Source organism: Perognathus longimembris, chromosome 2 (assembly GCF_023159225.1).
Source record: "Perognathus longimembris pacificus isolate PPM17 chromosome 2, ASM2315922v1, whole genome shotgun sequence".
NCBI classification, from domain to species: Eukaryota; Metazoa; Chordata; class Mammalia; order Rodentia; family Heteromyidae; genus Perognathus; species Perognathus longimembris.
Genome location: NC_063162.1, coordinates 21532804 through 21551955, shown reverse-complemented (window position 1 = coordinate 21551955; position 19152 = coordinate 21532804). Strand labels below are relative to the sequence as shown.

General features: G+C 41.7%; 1 protein-coding gene across 2 annotated transcripts in view; it reads right to left on the bottom strand.

The window, feature by feature from the left end:
* Positions 1 to 19152, bottom strand: part of Armh3 (armadillo like helical domain containing 3) — a 177338-nt gene that overhangs the window by 78984 nt on the left and 79202 nt on the right. The window lies entirely within an intron of this gene.

Here is a 19152-nt window from a genome sequence, read left to right as displayed (position 1 = left end):
CATGACCAGAAGATTTGATTAATCTTTTTATTTATTTTTGCAGCAATGGGGTTTGAACGCAAAGCCTCAAACTTAATAGGCAAGGACTCTTACCACTTCAGTCACATCCCCAGCCTCTAATTTTAATTTTTGGGGAACTTTCATGTCATTCTTTATAATGGCTATACTCATCTATTTCTTGACCACTGTATTATTCTTCCTTTGAGAAATGTGTCTATTCATATCACTTTCCCTTTGTTCTTATGTTAACTGGTGTTGGTTTGCTTTTGGTGGTAAGTATTAAACCCAAGGCTTTATGCCTGCTAAGCACTTATTCTACCACTGAACAATCCTCCACCATCTCTGGCCATTTTTTAATTAGATATTTTATTGATGTCAAGATTTTTGAGCTCCTTGTAAGTTCTAGATTTTTATCTTTCTCTTTCCCTCTTTTCTTTTTTTTTTTTCCATGAAATTTTCCATGAACTCAGGGCCTTGTACTTTTTTGGCAGGCACTCTCCAACTTGAGTCATGCCCCAGCCCTAGATATTAGGCTTTTGTCAGATAAGGGTTTCCAAATATTTTCTCTATTAGTTAGATTGCCTCTTCACTCTTGCTTACTTTACTATGCAAAACCTTAGAAGAAATATAATCTTGTTTATTTTTGCTTTAGTTGCATGTGTTTTAGGGGGTCTTTCATAAAGCAGATTGACGTTGGGGTGTGGTTCAGTGATAGACTGCTTTGCTAGCAGGCACAAGGTCTTAGGTTCAATCCCCTCTAAAAAGCAGATAGGTTGGTGTATTTGAGGAAAGCACTTGCCAAGGTACATGTCTACTTCTTACCACCTTTCTTTCTTTCTTTCTTTCTTTTTTCTTTCTTTCTTTCTTTCTTTCTTTCTTTCTTTCTTCCTTCCTTCCTTACTTCCTTTCTTTCTTTCTTTTCTTGGTGCTGATCCTGGGCTTGAGCTTAGGGCCTAGGTGCTGTTACTGAACTTTTATGTTCAAGGTCAACACTATATCACTAGAGACATAGCTCTACTTCTGGCTTTTTGATGGTTAACTGAAAATAAGTCTTGTGGACTTTCCTGCCCATACTGGCTTCAAACCCCAATTCTCAGATCCAGCCTCCTAGGTAGCTAGGATTACAGGCATGAGCCACCAGCACCCAGCTTTCTTGCCACTTCTTAAATAGCAATTAAGCTAAAAAAAAAATGTGGCTAGAAATTATACCTTAGTGTTCCAAATTTGCTCCCATATGGGTATTCTCCTATCAAAGTTGCTCAATTTACTGATAAAAATGAGGACCCCTTCCACCTCAGAGTGCTAGCATCTATTGTTAAGTTTTAGCCATCCATTTCAAACATCATTGCTATAGAACCTATAGCTGGGCTATCACTCTGGGTAGGATGAGAGCGCACAAAAAGAAAAAAGAAAATCCTACCAAGTGTGATGGCTCAAGTCTGTACTCTCAGTTACTCAGGAGGCTGAGAGAAGAGGATCAAAAGTTCAAGGCCAACTTGGGCAACCTATCAAGACCCTATCTTAAATAAAAATTTTAAAGAGCTGGCAATGTGCCTTATTGGTAAAGCTATTGCCTAATATGTAGAAGACCCTGGGTTCAATCCCTCAATCCGTCTGTCTCTCTCTTAATTTCCATTTCCTACACACACATGCATGTGCGTGCATGCACACACACATGCACACGCGTGTGTGCTCGGGCGCACACACACGGAGCCCTTAACTAATTGTAGTCATTTAAACAAAAGTATAGGTAGATCATTCTATCCTCTCTTGACAGTGCTAACATTTACTGAAAAGATTTTTCTCTCTCTTTCTCTGTACCTGACAATACTTAAAGGGAAAGATTGCTAAAACCTAAAAAAAAATCTCAGTAAAAAGGCGTTCTACAAGTCCCTAGGTTTAACAGACACTTTAAATACATTTTTGCAAATAAGCATTAAGCATAAAGGAAATTCTCAGTTGCCATGTCCTTATTCACCTAGAGCATTTGTCCATGGATGAAACCTATCCATCCTAACTAATGCTCTCCTATCTACTCCCCTTCTTTTCTTTTTTTTTGGCCAGTCCTAGGCTGTGAACTCAGGGCCTGAGCACTGTCCCTGGCTTCTTTTTTGCTCAAGGCTAGCACTCTGCCACCTGAGCCACAGCGCCCCTTCTGGCCATTTTCTGTATTTTCTGTATATGTGGTGCTGAGGAATCGAACCCAGGGCCTCATGTATACAAGGCAAGCACTCTTGCCACTAGGCCATATTCTCAGCCCTCTACTCCCCTTCTTGATGGGAAACTACAGAAGGGAACTACAAGTTCTTGCAGCTGCAAGGGAACTGTGGTCTTTCTGTCCTCTCCCACTCAAACCTACTATACAAGATCTCTAACCCAAAAGCCTTGACCTCTCCTTCTTTCTTCTTTTCTTTTCCCCTCTCCTCTCCTCTATTCCTGCCCATCTCCTCTCTTCTCCCCTCCCCCCACTCCAGTCTTACTATGTAGCCCCTGCTAGCCTTGAACTATTCCTACCTCTGTCTCTCATGAGTTAGTATTACAGATTCCACTACAATAGACTACAATGTCCAGCTCTGATCTCTCCCTTTCTAAAATTGTATCTTCCTCTTTTGCTAACGAAAAAAAAGCCCATCCCATGCTGCCTGAGCTTTGTGTGAACTTAACTACTCTTAGAACAGGAATGTGTTCTTTGATTTGGAACATCAGAGAAGGAAGAGTCGGAGTGAGACTGCAGACACTGTTTCCTGCCACAAAATGCTCCTCACTCTCAATCCCCTAACAGCATGGGTACAGTAAAGGAACAGCAGGCAAAGGAAGTGCAAGAGCCCAGCTGTACCACCATTCTGTTTCTAAGGTTTGAGTCTTCCTCTCTAATAGCAAAGAGCTTTGCTAGGGATGAAGGAGGCAGATGTTCTCATTTATGAACCCTTAACCCCTACCCGGATGTAAGTTCTCTGAGGTTTCATGAAGGAAAGGCAAATGATTAGACAGCTGGCCCTTTTGATAGTGTTGTTACTAAGTAATCTATTGAACTGGACTGGCGGGGAGGGGGGCAGAGGTCCACAATAGATCATAGACTGCTTAGTTCTACCAGGAGTCTAGAGAATAAAGAGAGCTAAGAGCTACATACAAATAAACTAACTCCAGCCCAAACTTCCCTGCTAAATGAAGATCATCTGGCTGAGCCATATAGGGGCTGCCCAATCCCATCCCCCTAATCCTTGGGACTTACATAAACCCTGTAAATGAATAGTTAGAACTAACAATCAAACCCTATAAATCTACAGGAGACAAGAGAAAGAGATGAGTAACACATGTGGCACTCTGCAGAATGTAAGGGCTAGAGAGACAAAGCAGCATTTACACACATCCAATCAACAAGGGCTTTTGTCCTCAGCACACATAGCACAAAGATGCAGACTCAGCAGTAACTATGTGGTAATTAAGGGGCAGGAAAGCTGGAGGAAAGGAAGTGAGAGTGATGATTTATTGCTCCTGTGCCAGAACTATAGCCAGTCTTGATCTCTGGGATTCAGAGTCAGGGATAGCAAAGTGATAAATATGAGGGGAGGAAGAGAGTAATTTCTGGCACAGACCAAGAGGCAATCTGTGTCCAGATATCAGCAGAAGCAAACATAGAAGCGAGTCAAGCTCTATGATGCTCTGAGACTTGTATGCTACTTCTGATAATTCAGGTCAGATACCACTCCCCTCCTACAAAAATGCAGCTAAAGAAAGTAGTTATCTACAGGATTTTATTTATTTTTTGTTTGCAGTGCTGGAGATTAAAAGCAAGATCTCACACATGCTTGACAAGTGCTTTAGTACATCCCCAACTGCTAGAAGTCTTTTAACAGGCAGCTAAAACGAACAAAGCAACCTTAAATTTGGCTTCCACAAGGCTCTGACATCAAAGACTTTCTTTCCTCTTCAAGAAATAGTGGACCAAATACCCCAAGCAACAAAGCTTTTCTCTTTCATCATCTCAAAATTTACACTCATTATATGAACTATGCAGTGTCCTAGACGCCATTACACTGTTACCAATACTTACCTAAAATCTACTTCAGAACTTTCTCTACCAAATGCCCCAGGTTATTTTTATCCTTGTGATTCCCCTTTTTCTCTTGGTCCTCAGCTACTTGTAAAAGTACAGGTATTTAATGCCTCATTGTTACCTTCCTACTAATCTCAATGCTGAAAACCTCCCAATGCCTTAGCTGAACATAATCTGCCTCTGCAGGCCATCTCATCTAACCTCTTAGCTTCCTGTCTGCTCATCTCTCTTCTCTCATCTCCCCTCTCACATACCTCTTTTTCTTTCTTTCATTGTCTTTGCTTCCACTGTAAGAATCTCTCTTTTCTGAATACATAATTATCAACTAAGACTGCTCCTAACTTCCTCATTCAGGGTTTCTTCCTTCAAAGTTATGCCCTGCACATGGAATGGGATTGGATTGGATATGGGCTCTCTACTAGGACTGAAGATCTCCTTTCCTTATGCAGAATCAGAATAAAAATAAAACAAAAAAAAAAGAGTATGGACAATTAGTAACTACTTTTTGTAGTTGTTGTTCATGGGGCTTGAACTCTGGGCCTGGGCGCTGTCCCTGAGCTCTTCAGCTCAAGGCTAGAGCTCTACTACTTGAGCAACAGCACCACTTCCGGTTTTCTGGCGGTTGATTGGAAATAAAAGTCTCACAGACTTTCCTGCCCAGGCTGGCTTTGAACCTCGATCCTCCGATCTCACCCTCCTGAGTAACTAGGATTATAGGTGCGAGCCACCCGCACCTAGCTGACCACCTTTTATTTTTTTAACACACAATTAGAGTATACACTTTAGACAGGATTAGGTAGCAGGCCAAAGAGGAAAATGCCCTCATCTCAGGGGCAGTTCAAGGGCAGTAGGGACCTGACACTTAGGCTCTCAATGCTAGCACATAATTCAAGTAGCACAGAGCTCATGTTGACTGGCTCCTGACCACACACACATTTAGAAAACTGCCCTTGATCAATTTGTCCACTTGAAACTACATGGATAAATGACCAGCTAAACTGTTCCAAGGATGGTCACAGACAGCTGTACACAGAGGGAAGAGTTAAGGTAACTATAAAAGATAAAGGTTGACTGTATAAACTTAGGATTGTTAGTCATGTGTCTATAAGTTTGCTATCAAATACAGTACATGTTGTGGCCACTGTGAAGATATGAGCAGGATATACTTGTTTTTCCTCTAACTCTCTTTGTTCTATCATGTTTCTAACTGTTAAATAATTTTTTTTTCAAAAGGAAGTGAGAAATAGAAGACTAACACAGCCTCTTCTCCAAAGGACGGACTCAGTCTAAAGAAGAACCTTATGTTACAGGAACTCAACACTCAGTAAACAGTTTGGTCCATTATGTGAACAATGGCTGCTTCAAAAGAGAATGGCATAGCTTGTTGTGAAAAATATCCTTTGGCTAAGGACAAGTTTCATGGATGAGACCTTCCAAGCCTTAAGAGGCAATACCCAAGGCACTGGACTTTACAACCCAAGGAACTGGCTGTCCAAAGCACTAATACTGGACAGACATTGAGGAAAAGCACAAAAAAGCATTGGAAAAAGCATAGTTTCCTCCTGAAGAGAAACAAAACCTACGACTAATAACTGCCAAAAACTCACAAAAGCAAACCTTCCTACTTTCTCTTGCCCTCTGTCTAATACCTAACAGTCACCTAACCATAGAAACTACCTCTCCTAAACTATACTTATCTCTTCAAAGTGAGAAACAAAATAGTTATAAATAATAAGAAAGGTTAATATTTATTAGGTGCACACTAGGTGCTAGACATATAAAGCACATAAAATATATTATTCTCACTGCTTAACTATGAAGCTGGTATTATTTTTCCCACTTTATAGGTAAGCCAGCTGAAATTCAGAAAAGTTCCATATAGCTTGCAGAAACTAAACTGCACTAAGGGTAACACACTGGTGAAAAAGTCCATGATCTCTGCTTGCTAAGGTTCTGCCTAAAGTTCTATTTTTAAGAGTTGTTGAAAATAAGTAAATAAAAAAATTTTAAAAGCCAGGTGCTGGTGGCTCATGCCTGTAATCCTAGCTACTCAGGAGGCTGAGCTCTAATGATCGAGGTCCAAAGCCAGCTTGGGCAGGAAAGTTCATGAGATTCTTTTTTTTTTTTTTTTTTTTTTGCCAGTCCTGGGGCTTGGACTCGGGGCCTAAGCACTGTCCCTGGCTGGCCCAGAGTTCAAGCTCTACAACCAACCAACCAAAACAAAACAACCCGCCCCCCCAACATTTTTGGAGGGCTAGCTACTAGGGCCAAGGCCCAATTACTACAGAAATCCTGTAACTTTGGTTAGAATCACACTGATCAGCTCCTTACTATCAAAATGGCCAAGGGAAAAATTCCATAATTCAGAGTCCATCTCTCCTCTGTCTCAGGACTTCGTATCACTGGTTGCAGCCATTTTAACCTGCAGTGTCTCAAAATAAAGAGCTTGAAAGTAGGAACTTCAATAGGTATTTGTACATTCATGTTTACAGCAGCATTATTCACAATAGCCAAATGTGGAAGCAACCCAAGTGTCTATAAACAGATGAATGTATAGATGGAGTATATGTATATTATTCAGTTTTATAGCAGAAAGAAATTCTTATATACACTTAAGACACAGATGAACCTTGAGGACATTATGCTAAGTGAAAGAAGTCAGTCATAATAAGACAAATATTGTATGGTTTCACCTACAAGAAATACTTAAAGTAGTGAAATTCAAAAAGGCAGAAAATAGAAAGGTGGTTTCCAGGAGTTGAAGGAGGAGATGGGGAGTTAGTGATTAGTAGAATCAGTTTGAGAAGATGAGAAAAAGCTTAGAAATTTAGAAATGGAAAGTGGTTATAGTTACACACAATGTGGATGTTCTTAATGCTACTAAGTTATATACGTAAATAGTCACAATAAAAAATTTTATAGGGCTGGGAATGTAACTTAGTGGTAGAGTGCTTGCCTAGCATGCATGAAGCCCTGAGTTTGATTCCTTAATACCACATACATAGAAAAAAGCCGGAAGTGGCGCTGTGGCTCAAGTGGTAGAGTGCTAGCCTTGAGCAACAGACGCTCAGAGACAGTGCCCAGACCCTGAATTCAAACCCCAGAACTGGCAAAACAAAACAAAACAAAAAACTACCAGGCACTGGTGGCTCACACCTGTAATCCTAGCTACTCAGGAGGCTGAGATCTGAGGATTGTGGTTCAAAGTCCAGGCAGTCCAGGCAGTAAAGTCCATGAGATTCTTATCTCCAGTTAATCACCAGAAAACCAGAAGTGGCACTGTGACTTAAAGTGACAGAGTGCTTTTTCTGAGTAGTTTGAGTAGTTTATTGGAAATAAGTGTCTCACAGATTTTTCTTGCACGTGCTGGCTTCGAACCATGATCCTCCAATCCACTTTTCAGTAAGCACTGTATAACCATCTAGCTCATATCATGGTAAACCATATTGAACACAGAGCCAAGCATACAATTGTGCTTCCTTTCAGCTAAAAAATAAAAAGGAAAAAAATAAAATATACTGAATTAACAGGGAAACCATGGATTCTTGGCAGGAATGCAAACTCAAAATGACCCTTCAAGGCAACACATGAAGAACTGTGGCAGTCTTCAGGATAATAACCTAAGCTCACAAAATCAAAGCTCTAAATATCAATAATAAGCTATGAAATCCTTGAGAACCCTGGGGTTGCCTCTCAAAAGCCATTGCAGTCTCAACTACTAAATACAGTTGCAGATACTTGGCTGGAGACTTCTCTTTTTTCCTTCCAGGCCCCTAGAAATACTAGTTTCTGGGCTTCTTTCCAGGCAATGCAAATTGGCTCCAACCATTGCCTTTTTAAACTCTATACGAGACAACTCTACACCAGAGACCATCAGCTTCATACTTAGCTTCAGCCTATGTTTCCTTTTTTGGGAAGTCATATGCATCATATTTAGTGAAACAATATTACAGCAGTATGTAGAAATTCAGACTTTTCTGTATACAGATGCAGGTGGAATAAAGGATAGTGCAGAGTATCCAGATTCTGAGAAGCTGAATAAAACTAGGTATCTCTGGTGATACCTTAAGTCCCAAGTAAGTTACCAGAGATAGTGTTGTAGGGAGTAGAGCTGACTCCATCTTGATTAGGGAAACATGGTAGCAATTGTTAAAATGAAGATAAATATTAGGTCAATCTGACCGCAAAATTCCGCTTCTGTAAATGGCTTGCTTAACTCATTGGTTGCTTGCTCTACTCCCTGCATCAACCCCTACATCTGTGCTACACTTTTACCTTTATAAACCCTAGCTTGAGGACTGTTAGGGGTCGCAGTTTCAGCTCCGGAGTCTATGCTGCTTCCCTGGCCAGTCAGTTCGCTTTTTACTTCCCCCAATTAATCCATCTTTGCTTGAGACTGTCTCTGCGTGGTGAACTCTGGAGGGATGTGGGTTTGAGTCCTACTTTGGGTACCTCCCCCAGGCCCCATAATAGAAAAGGCCACCTAATTGTCAAACAGGAAGAGCGAAGTACCATCCCCTGAGAATCTTGACACCTCACACAGGTTCCCATCACCTCAAAAAGAAATTCATCTGCTGAGCTGTTCCTAGCATTAATGTACCTTACACAATGAGACTTCCCCAGATTTCTTTCTATTCTGCTTTCAATTCAGGGGGAGGGAAGGAAGATAGCAGCAATTTGTGTTGCCATGTAGGAGTAGAGTGAATAATGGATATGGGAGCCTCTACAGAACTAAACTCTCTCTCCCACATCAAGGTAAACCAGGTGCAGATTGGAACAAGCCAACCACAGGAAGGCACAATTAAGTGGTAGCTCAGATGCCTACCTCAGAGAGTCAGAGGAGAAGGAGGCTTAATTATGAAACCAAGTGAATGACATTTAAATCAGATTAAAAACAAGAAGGAGACAGAGAGACTCCAGCAGAGCACAAATAGATATCTCTAAAGAATCAGGTCAGAGAGAGCTGTCTGAGTATCTTTTAGATACAATAAAGAGATAGAGAAAAGGCAAAGAACAAGACTTAGCCAAGCTCTATTTGGCAACCTGATAGGGAGCTAGAAAACAGTACCACCTAGCCCAAATCAAAGCCTTTTCCTTAGGGAAGATGGATAATTTCTCAGTGACTGATAGAAGTATTGGCATCTCACCTGCTTAGGAGAGATGTCAAGGATCTCAAAGGACAAGCTGGAAATAGCACTAGTGTAACAAGCGAATGCCACCAAACCCCAGAGGCACTGTAAACTCCAGCCAAGACCACATTTCTGGACAAAATCGCCAATTATCTAGGGATATCGCCAGCTATGAGTAGGTTCATTGTCAATCAACACAGTAGTGTCTAGGAAGGACTAAAAAGACAAAAATACCAGTAGAATAATTTAAAAACATATCAGGGGGCTGGGAATGTAGCTTAGTGATAGAATGCTTGCCTAGCATGCATGAAGCCCTGGGTTCGATTCCCTAGTGCCACATAAATGGAAAAAGCCAGAAGTGGTGCTGTGGCTCAAGTGGTAGAGTGCTAGCTAGCCTTAAGCACAGAGGCACTCAGGGATAGTGCCCAGGCCTGAGTTCAAGCCCCAGAACTGACAAAAAATACATACATACATACATACATACATATCAGGTAACTTCTCAGAATACAGGCATCTGCTGGCTACAAACCTAAGCATCTCACTGACACAGAGGCCAACAGAATGCTACAAATAAATAAAATGTTTTGGCTATGTGCTCTGAGCATCTTGAGGTTAAACAGAGCACATAACTCAGTACGTCAACAGTCTGCAGTGCCTAAAGGTTCCACACCTCACTAGATGACCCAGAAAATAAAACAATTCCTTTCTTTAAATGGAAGTCAGGTTTCAGGGCTGGGGATATAGCCTAGTGGCAAGAGTGCCTGCCTCGGATACACGAGGCCCTAAGTTCGATTCCCCAGCACCACATATACAGAAAACGGCCAGAAGCGGCGCTGTGGCTCAAGTGGCAGAGTGCTAGCCTTGAGTGGGAAGAAGCCAGGGACGGTGCTCGGGCCCTGAGTCCAAGGCCCAGGACTGGCCAAAAAAAAAAAAAACTTAAAAAAAATACTTAAATGGAAGTCTGGTTTCATACTTACTTTGCTTGCTGTTTATGTGAATCTGCTCAAGGGGATAATATTCTCAACTATCTCCCTTTTCCCATTCACTGGGGGACAACGTAGTCTCCATCTCCCATTTACCAGCCACCTATTCTTTATTATGAAAATTACCTTTTACTTAAATATTTCCAGACCCTAGACTTTAGAAAATGTAGAATCCCTGTGCACGTTCCTGTAACTAAACATGCTAAAAAGTCACTGACTTCTAATAGGGTCCTAAACCACCTGCTTCTTTTTGCCAACATTGTATGAGTGACTGCCAAAAGTCACCCATTATGAAATCTAGTTGCTAATGAAACATACCATGTCTACACCAGCCATTTACTTTCTACAAAATTAAAGGAAGGGGTTGGGGATATGGCCTAGTGGCAAGAGTGCTTGCCTCGTATACTTGAAGCCCTGGGTTCGATTCCCCAGCACCACATATACAGAAAATGGCCAGAAGTGGCGCTGTGACTCAAGTGGTAGAGTGCTAGCCTTGAGCAAAAAGAAGCCAGGGACAGTGCTCAGGCCCTGAGTCCAAGACCCAGGACTGGCAAAAAACAAACAAACAAAATTAAAGGAAGACAAGTAAAAGATCTGTCCTATTCATTCAAGACCCAAGAAAGGATGATAGCTTATCAAACCAGACTATGTCAGGTTACAAATAGAACAAACAGAGCATAACTACTCTTTATTCTGCTCTCTTAACTTGCCACAATGCTGATAAGCCTATAAGAGTTGATGCTTGGGCTGGGGATATGGCCTAGTGGCAAGAGTGCCTGCCTCAGATACATGAGGCCCTGGGTTCGATTCCCCAGCACCACATATACAGAAAACGGCCAGAAGCGGTGCTGTGGCTCAAGTGGCAGAGTGCTAGCCTTGAGCAAAGAGAAGCCAGGGACAGTGCTCAGGCCCTGAGTCCAAGGCCCAGGACTGGCCAAAAAAAAAAAAAAAAAAAAAAAGAGTTGATGCTTGCTGGGAATATGGCCTAGTGGTAAAGTGCTCGCCTAGCATATATGAAGCCCTGGGTTCAACTCCTCAGCACCACATATTCAGAAAAAGCCAGAAGTAGCACTGTGGCTCATGTGGCAGAGTGCTAGCCTTGAGCAAAAAGAAGCCAGATAATGCTCAGGCCCTGAGTCCAAGCCCCAGGACTGGCAAAAAAAAAAAGAAGAAGAAGAAGAAAAAGAGTTGATGCTTTTCTAGAGAGGAAATGATTTGCATGTACAGAGAAAAGAACAAAAGAGCAATTTTCTCACTCTTTTAGGGGCTTTTATATGGGAATCTCTTTTCCTCTAACAGGCTAAGCCTGTTAGAAATCCTTATCTTTTACTTCTGCCAAGTTACCAAGGGAATGAAAAGAAGATTCAAAATAGTATAAATCTGGGCTTTATCTAAATGTAGTATCTGAAGGAGAAAAAAAAAAAAAACCTTTCTGGCATTCTTTTTAAGTCCTTGGGTTTTATATACTGTTACACAGAATCTTTCATAACTAAATTGATACCATCTAATGCTCCTGTATTAGAACAATCTAATTTATTACCCATAGAGGAAAGAAGCCTGTCTTTTTGCAAATAGAAACTTAGTCTTAATCAGTCATCTAAAGCCTTGGAATATAATCTTGTGGTCATTTCTCTAAATCAGAGAAAACAAGAAATAAGGAAGTTGGACACCACTGGCTCGCACCTTTAATCCTAACCACTCAAGAAGCTGAGATCTGAGACTCACTGAAACCAGCCCAGGCAGGAAAGTCCATGAGACTCCAATTAACCGTAAAAAATCTGGAAATGGAGCTTTGGCTCAAGTGGTAGAGCATCAGCCTTAAATGAAAAGGCTAAGGGAAGGAGGGAAGGAAGGGAAGGAGGAAGGGGAAGGGAGGGAGGAAGGGGAAGAGAGGGAGGAAGGGGAAGAGAGGGAGGAAGGGAGGGAGGGAGGCAGGAAGGGAGGAAGGGAGGAAGGAAGGAAGGAAGGAAGGAAGGAAGGAAGGAAGGAAGGAAGGAAGGAAGGAAGGAAGGAAAATTTTAAACACCATTTTAGAAAAAAGCACCAGGCACTGGTGGCTCATACCTATAATCCTACTCAGAGGAGTCTGAAACCTGGAGACAAAACGTTTGAAGCCAGTCCAAGCAGAAAAGCTAGCAAGACTCCATCTCCAAATAAACATTAAAAATGCCAGACTAGCTGGGCACTGGTGGTTCACGTCTGCAATTCTAGCTACTCAGGAGGCTGAGGATCACAGCATGAGGCCAGCCTGAGCAGGAAAGTCTATTAAGACTCTCATCCCCAGTAAACTACCAAAAAAAAAAAAAAAAAATCAGACATGGAGCTGTGACTCAATGTGTGGTAGAGCAGACAAGCCTAATAGAACTAGACTTGAGGCCCTGAGTTCAAGTCCCACTATTGGTGCAAAATAAATAAATACAAAGGAAATAACAACAAGATTACAATAGCAGCTTCCAAAGTTCCATTTCACATCTATCCTAGCATTTTACTGCTATGTTCTTTCCTACCTTCAAAACAATAGCAACAGTATTATACTATAGATGCTACCCTTAGGAAGGCTGGGTGAAGTGAACTTAAAACTCTATTACTATTTTTTCAACTTCCTATAAGTCTAGAATTACATCAAAATTAAAAGTTGAAAAAAGAGGGCTGGGAATATGGCCTAGTGGCAAGAGTACTTGCTTCGTTTACATGAAGCCCTGGGTTCGATTCCTCAGCACCACATATATAGAAAAAGCCCAAAGTGGTGCTGTGGCTCAAGTGGCAGAGTGCTAGCCTTGAGCAAAAAAGAAGCCAGGGACAATGCTAAGGCCCTGAGTTTAAGGCCCAGAACTGGCAAAAAAAAAAAAAAAAAAAGCTGGAAAAAGAAACTAAACTAAAAGTAGATAACTGAGTTTAAAGTTTAGTTTCTCGGGCTGGGAATATGGCCTCGTGGTAGAGAGCTTGTCTCATATAAAGTTTAGTTTCCCAAAATTAGGACTACCAAATCACCAAAGCTATACCTACACAAAAATCTATGGCTCAAGTTATCCTTTTCTCTTGAAAAAATTCAATCCTAACAAGCTTCCAACAAAAGGCTCTCAATTCCCAGTCTCAAGGTGTACCTAACCATGAAGGCATAGGCTTCTGTTAGTAATGAGGGAACCAGCTGGATCTACAAAGCTGTGACACTCTCTAGGTTTTCCACTTTTCCCAGTGGGTATCTAAAAGGTCATGCCATATACAATTTCTCCCTTTGCCACAAAGCTGAGAGTGCTTTGGATGCTGTTTAGCACAGTGAAGTTGAACAGATTGTTTGGGGGGCTTTGGGGACCTTTCTTCCTGCAGGGAGGCAAATGTTGTCTAGTGATCTGCATCTGAGCAAAGAGAGAACTCTCTAAATTCTAATCATGACTCTGTTTAGTGTCTAGTTCTATGATGCTTAGCAAGTTACTTTGCCTTCTATATTTCTTCTCCCTTCCCCAACACCCAGAGACATGGTAGAGTGAAAGGCTAAGAAGGAAAGTGATCCACAGATAAACGTGTAATAAAAATCTGTCTTTAAATCCGATTGTAGAAAGTTATACTACTTAGATGTGGGCAACCTCCTCAATTCCCTCTCTGAAAGTAAAAGAAGATGATTCTATGAGGCTCCTCTCAAAACTTCCTATTCATTCTTTGGTCAAAACTTTCCATTTTCACTTAATCAAAAGCAAATCCAGGCTGGTGCCAGTGGTTCACACCTGCAATCTCAGTTACTCAGGGGGCTGAGATCTGAGAATCATGATTCAAAGCCAGCCAAAGCAAGAATGCCCAAGTGACTTACTTCCAATTAGCTACCAAAAAAGTCAGAAGTAGAGCTTTGGCTCACTTTGAGCAAAAAAAGCTCAAGGACAGCATTCAGGCCCTGAGTTTAAGTCCCAGGAATGGCGCGCGCGTGCGCACGCGCACACACACACACACACACACGCAGCAATCTGTACATAAGGAAAGAGAAATTACCTACTACTTACTTCCTTTCATATAGACAATTCAAATGAAAATTGGGCCAGACACAAGTAGCTCACACCTGTAATCCCAGCTGTTCAGGAGACTGAGATCTAAGGATCACAGTTCAAAGTCACCTCAGGCAGGAAAGTCCATGAGTCTCTTATCTCAAATTAACCAGCAAAAAAGCCAGAAGTGGAGCAATGGCTCATCAGAAACATGAAAATGATCATCCCACTGGATTCTATTATTACTATTACTACTAACTACCACTACTACTACTACTACTAAGGACCAACAGCAACATTGTGCTGCTCTAAGAGAATATTGACTTATTAATAATAGAAATTCTACATACAAATACTTTCTGTGTCTACCGCTGTTCCACTTGAGCCACAGAGGCACTTCCAGTTTTCTGGTGATTAACTGGAGATAAGAGTCTAACGAACATTTCTGTCTGGGCTGGCTTTGAACCGCTAATCCTCAGATCTCAGCCTCTCTTTTTTTGTTGTCTTTTGGGGTTGGTTGTTTTGGGTTGTTGTTTTTTGCCAGTCCTGGGGCTTGAACTCAGGACCTGAGCACTGTCCCTGGCTTCCTTTTGCTCAAGGCTAGCACTCTACTACATGAGTCACAGCCCCACTTCTTTTTTTTTTTTTTTTTTGTTTTTGTTTTTTGTTTTTTGGCCAGTCCTGGGCCTTGGACTCAGGGCCTGAGCACTGTCCCTGGCTTCTTCCCGCTCAAGGCTAGCACTCTGCCTCTTGAGCCACAGCGCCGCTTCTGGCCGTTTTCTGTATATGTGGTGCTGGGGAATTGAACCTAGGGCCTCGTGTATCCGATGCAGGCACTCTTGCCACTAGGCTATATCCCCAGCCCACAGCCCCACTTCTGGCTCTTTCTGTTTATGTGATGCTAAGGAATTGAATCCAGGGCTTCATGCATGATAGGCAAGCACTGTACTGCTAAGCCACATTCCGGCCCCAGATCTCAGCCTCTTGAGTATCTAGGATTACAGGCATGAGCCACTGGCACCCAGCTTTTCGGTGTCTTTTTAATAAAGCCAGGTAGTCTTCTGGGAATAAAATGATTAAAACACAGGTCCTGTCTGCTAGCAATATTTTTTTTTTGGCCAGTCCTGGGCCTTGGACTCAGGGCCTGAGCACTGTTCCTGGCTTCTTCCCGCTCAAGGCTAGCACTCTGCCACTTGAGCCACAGCACTGCTTCTGGCCGTTTTCTGTATATGTGGTGCTGGGGAATCGAACCTAGGGCCTCGTGTATCCGAGGCAGGCGCTCTTGCCACTAGGCTATATCCCCAGCCCTGCTAGCAATATTTTTAAAAGGAGAATAGATAAAAGTCATTATACAACATGTAAGCACAGCAAAATAATGTGATAAACTAAAATACAGACCCAAAGTGTACGAGAACGTACAGGAAATTAGACATAGCAAACAAAATGATCTATAGCCTCATGAAGCTCAGGGAAGAAATTGTTAACCTAAAGCCTCCCCTAGAAATGCAGTATAATCAATGAGTAAAGAAAAAATACTTGGGCTGGGGATATGGCTTAGTGGCAAGAGTGCTTGCCTCGTATACATGAGGCCCTGGGTTCAATTCCCCAGCACCACATATACAGAAAATGGCCAGAAGTGCCGCTGTGGCTCAAGTGGCAGAGTGCTAGCCTTGAGCAAAAAGAAGCCAGGGACAGTGCTCAGGCCCTGAATCCAAGCCCCAGGACTGGAAAAAAAAAGAAAGAAAAAATACTTAACTAGATACTAAGATGTTCTTTGGGAATAAAATTAATTAGAACATAAAATTTGGTCTGGGTTTTCATTCAGGATAATGGATGTGTTTCAAAGAGCCCAGGAACTTTCTAAAAGTATATGCAAAATATGCACATGCAGAAAAGACATTTTTCTGGACAGGAAGAGCACAACTTTCATTCTATTCTCAAAGGAAAAAGAACTCTCTCACTAGTGTCTCAAATCCATACCCAGCCTTTTTTTGGGGGTCAAGATGATGTACAGAGGGGTTACAGTTAAATACTTAAGGTCTCCCCCCCTCCACTTTCATCATTTTTTAACCCTCCCAGTGATGGACATCGTCATTCTAGTCTACAATGCTTATGAACTCTATGAACATTAACAATAAAACAATTTCTTCCAGGTCGGGTGTTTCTTTCGCTTAGTATAATCTGTTCTTTTCCTCTCATTTCTTCCCTCCCCCCCCCCCGCCCACCCGCCTGCTGCCCTTGAGTTGCTTGGTTCACTTTCATCAATGTCCATTGCAGCTGTTGGGGCCCCTCTACTGTATTTTTTTTCACCCACTTTCCACTCATTCTGTGCCTTCCTCCCAGCTTCCCTCAGATGTGCACGTGTAAACACCATATGTGAGGTAAAGAATATAGGGTCCTCTAAATACTACAAGACTAATTGAGAAGAGGTCCTTTGTTTCCTTATCTTTGGAGTTCATTTCAATCTGTATATTATTTTAGGTACATATGAAGTAGTACTTGGGACTTATTTTTTGGTGCATTTCTCCCAAGATTGTCCTTTTTTTGTTCTCACTATGTATTGATATCTTGGGTCCTGTTTGCTTTGTCATGTCTCTTTGCAATTTGATTTTAACACATGTCTATCAGGGAGACCATGTGCCATTCATTTGTCTTATTCTTGGCTTGTCTCACTCAAAATGATTTGTTCTAGTCCTGTCCATTTCCCTGCAAATGCTTTTATTTTTATCATTTTAAATAGTTGTATAGAATTCCATTGTATACAGGTACCATTTTTTTTGGAACCATTCATCTGTAGTGGAGCATCTGGGTTGTTTCCATGTCTTCTACACCAAGCTCTTGCCTCCATCATAGGAGAATTTTAGGACCTAAGCTTATTCAGACTAGTATAAGCTCTAGACAAGTCTATAGGTCAAAGAACAACTTCTAAACTTTCTATAATGTGGTGAAAAATAATAACTGCATATCCTATTTGTTTGCTTGCAAACAAAACACACATCTTTTCAATATTCTAGATGAAGTTAGCCTAAATGTATTTCCCTGGTGACAGATATCTTATAAATGGGTGGCAGCAGGGAATACATCAGGGTTTATATCTGTAAAACCAACAACAGGGGCTGGAGATATGGCCTAGTGGCAAGAGTGCTTGCCTCCCATACATGAAGACCTAGGTTCGATTCCCCAGCACCACGTATAAAGAAAATGGCCAGAAGTGGCGCTGTGGCTCAAGTGGCAGAGTGCCCGCCTTGAGCAAAAAGAAGCCAGGGACAGTGCTCAGGCCCTGAGTCCAAGGCCCAGGACCGGCCGGCCACAAAAAAAAAAAAAAAAAAAAAAAAACCAACAACAGAAAAAGCATATTAGGGCCTAGGAATGTGGTTCAGTGGTAGAGTGCTTGCCTAGCATGCATGAAGCCCTGGGTTATATTCCTCAGTACCACATAAACAGAAAAAGCCAGAAGTGGCACTGTGGCTCAAGTGGTAGAGTGCTAGCTTTGGGCTCAGAGATAGTGCCAGTGCCCGAGTTCAAGTGTCCCAGGACTGGCAAAAATTAAAAGGAAAAAAACATATTGGGCAGGACTGAACCCCAACTAATGAATTTCTCCTCTACCACAGAATTCATTATTTAAAAAAAAAATCGTGAGACCTCTGGTAATTCTTCCAATAACAAAAAGCAACTGTAGTCAAAATAACACAGGAACAAAAATCAGCACTACAGTACTATGAAATACCCATATTCCAAACAAAAAGAGCATATGGACCATAGCTGATTGGCTCATAGAAACCCAAGGTCTTCTGTGCACCAAATCTAACCATACATTCCTTACAGACTTATTTATAAATAAAATTCAATTGCAATTTGCAGCACATATATAGGCAAACATTTATCTACTTAAGTATATTTGTCATGGTAAGTTTCACACACCTCCTTCAAATCCATAAGTCTAGAAGGCAAAGAAAAAGTGAAAACATGGGTATTTCAACATATGAGGGATAGTACCAGCCAAAGAGTGGGTGGATCCACCATAACCATACTTGTATTCACTGAATGCAATATTATACATTATTATGGGCTCTAAGTGCACTGAATATAGTATTGTATTTTGCAGCTTTCCTTAACACTTGCTGCTCTTCATCACACTGTATATTCTACAGATGAACACACAGAATCAGGATTCCAGGAGAGCTTACTCTGCCTATATAGGAAAAGGAGCTAACCTCGCTTGACAAACACTACTACAAATACTCTTCAGGAACAAGCAGTCATTCAGGCCTCATTAATGGCACACACATACAACTACTCCTTGTTTTATGTGTGTGTGTGTGTGTGTGTGTGTGTGTGTGTGTGTGTGTGTCAGTCCTGGCACTTTAAACTCAGGGCCTGGGCAGTGTCCCTGAACTTTTGTGCTCAAGGCTAGTGCTTTACCACTTGAACTCCACCTCCAGCTTTTTGGTGGTTAACTGGAGGTAAGTCTTACAAACTTTCCTACCCAGGCAGGCTTCAAATTACAATCTTCAAATCTCAGCCTGAGCAACTAGAATTAGAAGCATGAGCCACTGGCACCTGGCCTATACCTGCTCTTAACCCATTAAGGGCCTTAAAACACTAACCAATCAGTCCTGAAATAGGACATGATTACAACCAGACTGAACGGGACAGAAAGTTCTAAAGACAAATAAAAATCAGGAAACAAACACAGAATAACAAATGGTCTTCAGAAGTAAGCAGCCAAAAAGAGAAAATGGTGAGTCAGAAAAAATAAACAGAGCTGGGCACTGATGGCTCACACCTGTTGGGAAGCATAAATAATAGACACAGCCTGGGAAAAAACCAAGAGCCTATTTCAAAAAATAGCCAGAGCAGCTAGGTACTAGTGGCTCACACATGTAATCCTAGCTACTCAGGCTAGGCTGAGATCATGGTTTGAAGCTAATCTGGGAAGAAAAGTCTATGAGACCCTGATCTTCAATTAACCTGCAAAAAGCTTAAAATAGAGGTGTTGCTCAAGAGGT